Raw genomic sequence first — 9,296 nt, forward strand, 5'->3', positions numbered from 1 at the left:
AGTTACTCCTTTTCCCTCTGGTGACAACTTTGTCCGAATAAGTATCGACCATCGGTTTCCAAATTCGCAACCCGAGAGATAACGACTTTATAAGTGATAACGGAGTTGCAGAGAAGCGCCGCGTACCTGCACGCACCCCGCTGAGCGCTCCTTCTCCCTGGGCTCCCTCCTCACCGCCTCCAGACAAGCCAACTCCGGCTTCCAGCCGGGGAAGCAGCCGGACGGACACCGCTGCGGGGAGGGCAGGGCCCGGCCGAGGCGGGAGTTCACACAAAACCCGGCTTACGCCGTGCCCCGCCGCGTTCCCCCCGCTCCGCCCAGCGAACTCCCGCCGCTGCCCCGCGGTTGTGTTTTCCCCGGCAAAAGGGCAGGGAGGGGGGGGAAACCCGCTCCGGGAGCGGGGTCTCTGCGCGCCCCCCGTGTAGCAGCGTCCCGCGGGGGACGCGGGCGGTGCCGAAGGTGAAGCCGGCACCGAGGGAACAAAGGCGGCGGCGGGGAACAAAGAGCGGCAGGTACCGCCGCGGCGGAGCAGCGGAGGGGAGCGGGGCCGGGCGGGGCGGCGGCACCGGGGGGCGGCGGGACCGGGGCCGGGCCGGGCAGAGCCGCCGCTCCCCGCACAAAGGCGCGGCCGGGCCGCGCCGCAACTTCCCGCGGGCGGCTCCCGGCAGGGCAGACTCACCGCGGGCGCAGTCCCGGCGTCGGCGGCGGTGGGCGCGGGTGGCGGCGGCGAGAGCGGGCGGGAGGAGGAGGGGGAGGGGGAGGGACCGGCCGCTCCCCGCCCTGGCCGCTGCCAGCGAGCGAGCGCGCTCCCTGCCCGGGGCGGGAAGGCGGCGCGGCCCCCGCAGCCCGGCCCGGCCGGCGCTCCACCTCCCCCCGCCACGGCGGGAGGGCCCGGCGTGCCGGGGGTGCGGGGGCCTCTCCGGGGCGGCCTCAGTCCCCGGCGGCCGGGTCTGCCCAGGCGTGTGGTGTGTGCCCGGGGCAGGCAGCTGCCCTGCACCCTCCTATCCAGGGACGGCAGTTCCCTGCCGCAACACCCCAGGCTCTCCCGGGCTGTGCGTGTGTCACGGCGTGCCCCAGCGAGAGCAAGGGGACGTTCCCCCCGCTCCACACCCACTCCTGTCTTCACCAGGCTTCGGTTTTGTGCTCGGGGTTTCCCGGTGTTTTCCCTCCCAGCGGTAACCGGGACGGTGCTGCTCATCCCACCCCTGGGAGGCAGCCGGGCAAGGCCACAGGCGCGGTGTGTCCCTGCGCTTCGGGTGAAGGGTTGTCCTGCAAGTAAGGAAGAAAACCTGTGTATTGCTAAGAGCCTTTTTCTGGTCTGGGAAGATTTGGGGTCACAGGTGATAGAAATAAAATATTGTGTTGTCACAAACCTGCAGCACCCCCAAATCAAATTTAGAAGATCAGGAATATAAGCGGGCAAAAACTGGAGACCTCTCCGGTTCCTACACAGCCTCCATAGCCCTCCCCAAGCTCAGGTCCCTTGGCCCCGCACACCGATCCCAGGCACCAGCTGCCTTCCTCTCCCTTTCAGATCCAGGCTCTTTCCTCAGCTCCAGGGACAGCAGCACCTGGCCCTCCTGGCCAGATCTCTGAAAGGGTAAATGGGGGCCAGTTACAGGAATGTGGAGCAAAACGGGGTTTTATTTAGAGCTTCAGAGGAGGGGTTTTGGACGGGGAAAGAGGAAGGAATTCCTTAGACTTATTCTATTTGATACTGGATAGCTTTTGGCTGTAGACTTCACAGAGTGAGAGGATATAAATATTGAGATTGAGATTTGTTTTACACACCCAGAGGTCAGCCGGCTATCCAAAGATAAATGGAGCTTTCCAAAAGCCACTTCCTGCCAGTGCCGATACATCGGGTTTCTCCTCAATCTGTGCTGATAAAACATCAACAACTTAAAAAAGTGGAAGCAAGCGAGGTCCTGTATTTGAAGGCTACAAAGCCAAATGTACCCACTTAACTCAAGCTTCTCTTTACACCCACAGATGCATCAAAAGAAGTTTTGCCAGATTTGGAGCCTTGATTTTCTGTAAGGATTTTTTTCTTTTCCAGGCAAAAGTGAGCCCTGCACCTTTTTGAGTGCTATTTCAGCTGGGGCCCAAAACCACGATGATTTGCAGAAGCATCAAAGCTGGTTGCAACTTGACTGCCCTGCCTTGGCACACGCCTGCTCCAATTCACACTGTCCTTGCAACAAATCAACCCGTGAGTTGTGTACTGTTTTACTTGTTTTATTAAGGACTAATTAGTGTTTGTATAGTGACACAGTTGTCTTTGATACTCCAGGACATTGCTGAAGGCAAAGGGCCGCATTCAGGCTGTGCTGTAGTTTCCTAACTTCTGTCTTATGGCTACTGTAACGCATATCCTCGAAGGGAAACGCAGTTCTGACTGACTGCTTTTGACTGCCAGATTTCAGTCTTGTGTTTAAGTAAGGAGAGAAGAAGCAGCAATATCAAAGCCAGGCTCTATTACTTGAAGAATTATTTCAAAACCCCTCTCGGTCACTTTGAGGCTTCTGTACATGCCATCAAATTAATCAGAAAAAGTCTCATGGAGTCTTGACCTTTTGAGCCTTGGAGAACACCACCCTGCATTATTGCTCCGTGCTCTTCTCGCTGGCTTAACCCTGCCGTAAGCTCATTCCTCATTCCAGCAAACGCAGCACTGCAGGCACCTGCCAGGCTTTGTCAAACACAAGCACAGGTCCCAGCCCAAGGTGCTTGTTTTCACTTAAATTATGCATTTCATAACTAGCTTGTAAAGCACTTTGAAGATGTGACACTAAGTATTATTAACATTAAATGGAATTATTGGACAGGCATAATGCGAGCAATTAAGTAGTAATACCGTTAAAAAAAGGTGCAGGACACAAAGGTAGAATTAAGTCATATATGCCTACTTTATATCCAGATCTTCCGGCTGTTGATTACTCAGTACAGCCTGACGCTCTGAAAATAAGCTGTCTTCTCTCTTGTTATACACAGCCTTCCAGCTAGGAGCTGCTAAAGCCCTGTGCTCAGACTGATGCTTTCACAGGGTGCTGCCAGTGAGGCTACCAAGTGACTGCCGTGGACCAGCCTTTGTGGAAGGTGAACGGCTGGAAGCTGTGAGAGCAGGGCTGTCACCTCCTGCCCACGGGCACCCAAAATGAGCCACCCGGATGGATGCACGGGGCACTGGGGAAAAGACCGTCAGAGCAGCACTGCAGGCTACAGCCGGCAATGGTGAAGGTAACTGTGGTGGGGATCAGAAGCCCTTTCAAATCTCATGTGCCTTCTGAACAAGTGCACGGTCAGTTCAGCAGTGTGTCTTGCCCCAGCCTTCCCACACCGCTCTGAATAGCAAACTCACGGAGCTGGATGCTGCAGGATGACTCTCATACAAGGCATCCAAGTATCTCACATTTGCAGGTCCCACGCGGGTGAATGGCATGAGCTTCATGGTAGGACATCCCTTCTATAATGCAGAATTTGCACAACAAGATTGCAGCATTGGAGGGAAATCAAATTCCCTAAGTCTGCCGGATAAAGTGTTAACTCTGAAGGACAGTGACGGCCGCGTCAACTAAGTTTGTTTGGATACTCCAAGTCATGTTTTCTCTGTAGTCTGCCAGAAAAAAACGTTGGCCCAGTGACCCTCCTCTTTCCCCGGTGTGCAACCCCATGTGCCGTGCTGGCACGGTGCGTGCACTGGAGCGGGAGCTGGGAGCCAGATGAAAATCATCCCAGAAGAAGAATACTTTGTTTTCAGCTGGATTGCTCCCAGGATTTGATTGCGGTATGGACACACAAAGAGGTATGTCATCACGACTGAGGGGGCAGCAGGATCCAGCACAGCGACGGGAACGCACTGCACAAGCTGGAGCTGGGAACAGGGCGATACAGCAAGAGAACAAGGGACCAGCACCGTGCCAGAAACCTCAGCCTCCGTGCCCCACTGCTCTGTGTTCACCCCATCCCTTGCAGCGGAGAGAAGGATTGGGAAAGGGGAAGGAGGGGTGAGAGCAGAAACTCACCTTTGGACTTTCCTACCTTCCACCCTGCTGGCACAGCAACGCCGAGGAAGTAAGGCTGTGGTTTTGCAGACATCGTTTTTGGTGGCAGCGCTTTGATGGAGCGGTTGGGTTACACTCCCTCCGTTGTGCCAGTGCAGCTCTTTGTGCCATTGTGTTGTCAAACAGACCAGGAGACTGCTTAAAAAAAAGCAGCATCCTCCCACCTCAGTTATTTTTACCCTGGCTCAGTTCCCAGGCTCAATTCACCTCATCTCCACCAAGGTACAACTGAAGGAATAGCATTGGACTGGGAAAGTGTAGTCAGAAGCAGGTGAACAGGGGTCTGCCTAAATCCACGGTGCCCCTCGAAAAATGCCCATGGCCCAATGCCTCTGGGAGAGTTTCTCTTCAGCAATTACAGGCAACTTGTTTGTCAGAATTAGATAAAAAAGAGGAAAGAAAGGTTGAATCCATGTAGGCACGTGCAGCATTTGCATGCTATTTTCCTCTGCAAAACATAAAAGGAAGTCTGACTGTAATCATGTTAGAAATGCTCCCTTTTCCCCTCCCATTTAATCTAAACATTTATGTATGACACTGTCCCCAGCGCGTAAGACGGCAATCCAGCAGACCACTTAGGCGTGGATGCTGCCTTCAACACCTGACTGTTCCTGCTGAAGTCAGTGGAAACACTTACATAGTTAAAGTTGCACATGCTTAAATGCTTTGTTAGGTCATGAGCTAATTTAAGGACAGAGAAGCACTGCTCCAAAAGAGAAAAATAGGTTAATAACACTGAAGTCGCAGCAAATCTGTAGGAAATCTCCTGGAATAGGTTTATAATTGGTACATCTACTCAAAGTAGATAGCCTCACCTTTTCTTTAGTTCCCTTTTTCCCAATTTTGCCTGTGAACTATGGTTCCTGGCTAAAGCCAGGACAAACTGAAGCCTTTTGCACTTAACAAATTAGTGCCTGAACCTTATAGCAGCATCCAGGAGCCTGCACTGTGCACTTATACTTCCTATACAGCGTCGCCTGAGTGAGGTGTTTCAAGGGGGTAGCTGTCTTAAGGTAACCAATGCTGAACACACAGTTTGGTTTGAACTCCCAAGTTTTTCAGAGCAGAGGCACCAGACTCTGCTCGTACAGAGGCACAGCCCTGGTTAATCTCCTGTAGACAGGCACCTGCGATCTGAACTGAGCAGGGCTCATTTTGCTCCACTTACAATGCAGGCACTGTGCATAAATAAAGGTTTCCAGTCTACGTTTTCCCACGTGCACCAGCTGCTTAGTTACAGGCGAGGTGGGTTTGTTACCCAAAGGGATGTAACTTCAGATTAGAAGTCAAAGCTGAGTGGCCCCAGCCCTCAATGCCAGCTGAGTGGAGTCTCTGGGATCACAGGTTTTTATTGAGGTACCTCCGACCTGTCCAGGTCTTGCTTCAGGTACGCCTTCTTGGATCCCACCTGACGCCTTGCATTCCTGATGGGCTCAGTGGGCTTAGCAGACTGGGTTTTAGGAGTCTATTAGACTCCTGATAAGATCGGGTCAGGGTCTTATGGACCTTTAGGAGTAAGACTCCTAAAGGACTAGTAGGACTCCTTATGCACTCCTTTAGGAGTCCGTAAGACCTTGACCCGATCTTATCAGTAATCACAGACAAGGTTTTGGGCTGAGAATCCCCTTATCTGAAACCCAAAAGTTTATCCACTTTTTTCACTTACGTTAGTCAATCTAATAAATATATTACCTCTTCTATCCTTAGACCGTCACTGCTGCAGCACTCACACTGCAGTGTATTTGCAAGAGCACTAACGAGCTTGCAATCAAGACCACGTTGCTCCTATCAGCTTTACCCTCATGCTCCAAGGCTGGCTGGTGCCTCCCAAGCATACTGCATCCCACCAGCAGTTTGGCACCTCAGGTTTGGCTCTATTTTTGAGAAGCTGGGTGAGAGAAACCTGCCAAGAAACACTGTAGTCAGCTGACTGCAGCAGAAGCTGGGGAAACGCAGCGTAGTGGTCAAATGCCAGGTCTGGATTCAGAAACCTGCAGGACATATGAGAAAAGAACAGCGGCTGGGCAAGCAGCTTCTTTGCAAAATAGCTCCAACAGCCCACCTGCAAGCTTCAGGTGCTTGTAAAGCAAAACTGGGCAGCAGAAGGCACCCAAGGGCTCATGCGTTTTTTGTTTGATCGCTTCCTCTCACCTCTGAGGCCCTTTCTGAGGCTCAGACAAGACCTGCAGTAGTTTCACTTTGAGCAGCGACTGTTTTCATCTCTTGACAGCCTTTCCCTTCCTTGCCATCTTCAGGAAAAGGCCCTTTCTCTGTAGTTGCAGGTCTTGATAGTTCTAGGACACACCTGTGCTGAGGACAGCAGAAACATCAGCACTTGCCTCCCGCTCATGCTATACCGGGCACCCTTCTCGCACCTCCGTTTTCGGGGAACAGCACCCTTGAGCAGCTCTCGGGCAGCAGCGGTTTGAGTTCCCTCTGCTTCCCCTGCAACGCCTCCATGTCTTGGGTGGCTGCAGCCCATTTGCAACCATGATTGAATGGAGAACAAAAAAAGCTCTCGAGAGCAGGAAGTGGGGCTAAGGCTTCTTTGGAAGCAGGATTTAGTAATCCCAGTCACCACCTTTAAAAATCAGTGCCCTTGGGCCCCAGCCAGCTCTCAGCTCTGTCAACATCTTTACTGCCAACTTTACTAACAGTCACACAAATGTAAATCTAGTGTGAGAAGAGGATTAAGCCCATTCTGGTTTTATGGCCTATGAAATGTCTACTGCCCTGCTGCCACTGTGCAGTGATACATAGCACAGAAAAGGGAATTACGGCTGCCATTGCATCTTCAAAATTTTAAAGAAAAAAAACGTAATTCCAGAAACTTTACCAGCCAGTGAAGTGTAGCTGCATACAAGGTTTCTTCTAAGTCAGAAGCTAAAAGCTTGTACCTTGCCAGATGCTAGTTGAAGTACATTAATTTTTTCCCTGCAAAATAAGATTAGCAACAGCAATTTTCCATGCATTCAAGTTCGGGATTTTGTCTGCAAGGGGATTAAAGCTCAGGCAAACGTCAGCCTGCCTGGATACTGCCCTACTCCGTGTACTGCTCTCACTTGGGATAAGACCCGTGCAGGGGACTCTTTAGGAATCCCACTACATTGATTATTTCTTCACTGATGGCTCGGTTGGCTGAGATTTGCAAGAAGGACCGAGGGAATTAGATTTATGGTTTCTAAAATATTTCAGTCAGATGTGGGTTCCTGACTCCCTTAGACTGATATTTTCATACAAAAGGCTAGAAAGGAGTTTTTACTATAAAATTTATTATTGTATTTCAGCTCGTGGGCTGGGAATACAGTTTGGTTCCAGGTTTCTATAATCTTAGAGCATGGCTCAGATCTGTTAGCAGGATTGCAATGTAAATACCACTAAATAATTGTTATGACTATTAACAGTGTAACTCCACTGAGCTGTCAGCAGAAAAACAGCCAAGATGAATACATATTTCAATTACAGATGCAGAATTATCCATATTTATGCACAGGCCTGAAAAGCAGACAATATTTAAAATATACTTTGGGGCCAGAGATACAAACTTTTTCATTACCTTTATTATTTTCCAATTTATCCTGGTCTCTAGCTCGAAAGTCTCATTCAGTCCTTACCTGTGTCAAGTTGTCGTCATCTTTAGTGTACAATTTTCTGTGTAACTGGGACTTTTTTTCGTCACAGGGGACAGGTAGGGACTGTAATGAGGTATTGCACTGACCCTCGAAGGCACGACTGATAGCATTTGCCAAACTGGAACTCCATCTTCCTGGCAGACGCTCGCATAGTCTACCTCTCTGTTTCATCTTTCAGTCCTCCCGGTGAAAATCTCTTGCTGATCAGAAAGAAAAGTGGCGCATGGAAGACAGACTGCAGTGACCTCCTGTTTTGGGATTTAGTGCTGTTTGTTTTGGCATTGCGGATATATTTAGTAAACTGTCATCTGTTATTATTTGTGTGGGGACAGCTCCCATGTTTTGAGAAACGTTTGCTGTCCTGCATCGCCCGGAGTCCTTAAATTGCTCTTTCCTTTACACACTGCTCTATTTTAAAAGCAGCGTAGCGGCCACGTCTTCTCCCTTAAACCCACCATGAGGATCCCGAGCTGCCAAACACTTGTGCAGCGGCACGGCAGGTTTTTTAGCCAAGTCTTCTTCTCCTGAGCAAATGATTTGGTATTTATTTGTAAATAGTTTTCCTGAAACCAAGGGAAATGCATGCTAAATAAGACTCTTTTGTGTTTTCTGACCGTGTGACAGACTGTCCCTTGAAGTCTGGCGCCAGCTCCCCCCGCCCCCGGCAGTATCACCCTCCTGCGACAGACATGATGGCTATTTTTGGCCGTGGAGGCCCCAGTGCCTTCTGCTCCACATGAGCATGTGTACCACCATCCCGTCATGTACGGGCAGCCACCAGCCACGTGTTAGTACCGGTCACGGGTTTGCTTGCTCATCCACTGCCCAGGGATGACCACAGAGCAACACCTTGCTTGCAGTTTGTGGAGGGGAAAAAACCAAACATTATTTTGTGTTTAGCCCAAACATCGAGCTGTCAGCAATCAGCAGTGTCACCCTCACATCTCAAAGGGACGGAAAACAACAAAAAGGGCCCGTACCAGCACAAAGCTGGGGTTAAATCAGCGGGGTCGGTGCGGTGCTGCTGCCATCCCGCCCCAGCCCCTGCAGAGCCCCACAGGCGGGACCCACGACCCCCGTTCTCCCCACACCTCTCCATGGCCTTGCAACCTGCCATCCCACCCAGGGGATGCTGCACCCCACGGCCGACCCGTCAGGGTGAGCTCGCCCACCGCGCTGGCTGCCAGCCCCGGAGAGAAGCCTGGCTGGGAGGCAGCCGGTCACACCTCCTACAGCCAGCTTTGGGCTTCCTCAGCCTCGGAGGGCAGCGATAACCCCTTGTCCCCTCTGCCGATCGGGGTTACTCCTCTCGTGATCACTCCTAAATTGCTCCTGACATGGGCTTGTCCTGTGCAAATCCCAGATCTCTTACTCAGATACAGACTACCAGGACCGAGGGTCTTGGTGTGCAGCGGGGATCCGAGCTGCCCCCCTCCAGCTTTGGGCACCAGAGGAAGCTGCTGGACATCTCCCAGCTGCCACACAGTGAATCCCTGGCCCTTATTCTGTAGAAATAAAGTAAATGCTTTCTCCAAATTTTAATTTCTGGAGAATATCTACTGATACGTAGGCCAGTGCCTATGTATCATGTATCATATAC

At 51.5% G+C, this 9,296-nt stretch overlaps 1 protein-coding gene and 1 long non-coding RNA gene across 5 annotated transcripts in view; one reads left to right on the forward strand and one right to left on the reverse strand.

The window, feature by feature from the left end:
• SYNE2 (spectrin repeat containing nuclear envelope protein 2) overlaps positions 1-4,633 on the reverse strand; it is a 201,830-nt gene extending 197,197 nt beyond the window's left edge. For 2 of the 4 annotated variants that reach the window (XM_054825955.1, XM_054825950.1), the window contains exon 1: positions 680-756. The gene's annotated coding sequence lies outside the window, so the exon portion shown is untranslated. Of the gene's footprint in view, positions 1-126; positions 311-679; positions 757-4,025 lie in introns of those variants that run through there. The other 2 variants (XM_054825951.1, XM_054825952.1) reach the window with 2 other exon arrangements.
• LOC129206555 (uncharacterized) lies at positions 375-8,306 on the forward strand. The gene is made up of 4 exons (XR_008577194.1): positions 375-512; positions 2,060-2,212; positions 2,995-4,074; positions 5,772-8,306. It is a non-coding gene; the product is annotated as an uncharacterized LOC129206555 (long non-coding RNA).
• The last annotated feature ends 990 nt before the right edge of the window (positions 8,307-9,296 follow it).

This window comes from Grus americana, chromosome 5 (genome assembly GCF_028858705.1).
Source record: "Grus americana isolate bGruAme1 chromosome 5, bGruAme1.mat, whole genome shotgun sequence".
Taxonomy (NCBI): domain Eukaryota; kingdom Metazoa; phylum Chordata; class Aves; order Gruiformes; family Gruidae; genus Grus; species Grus americana.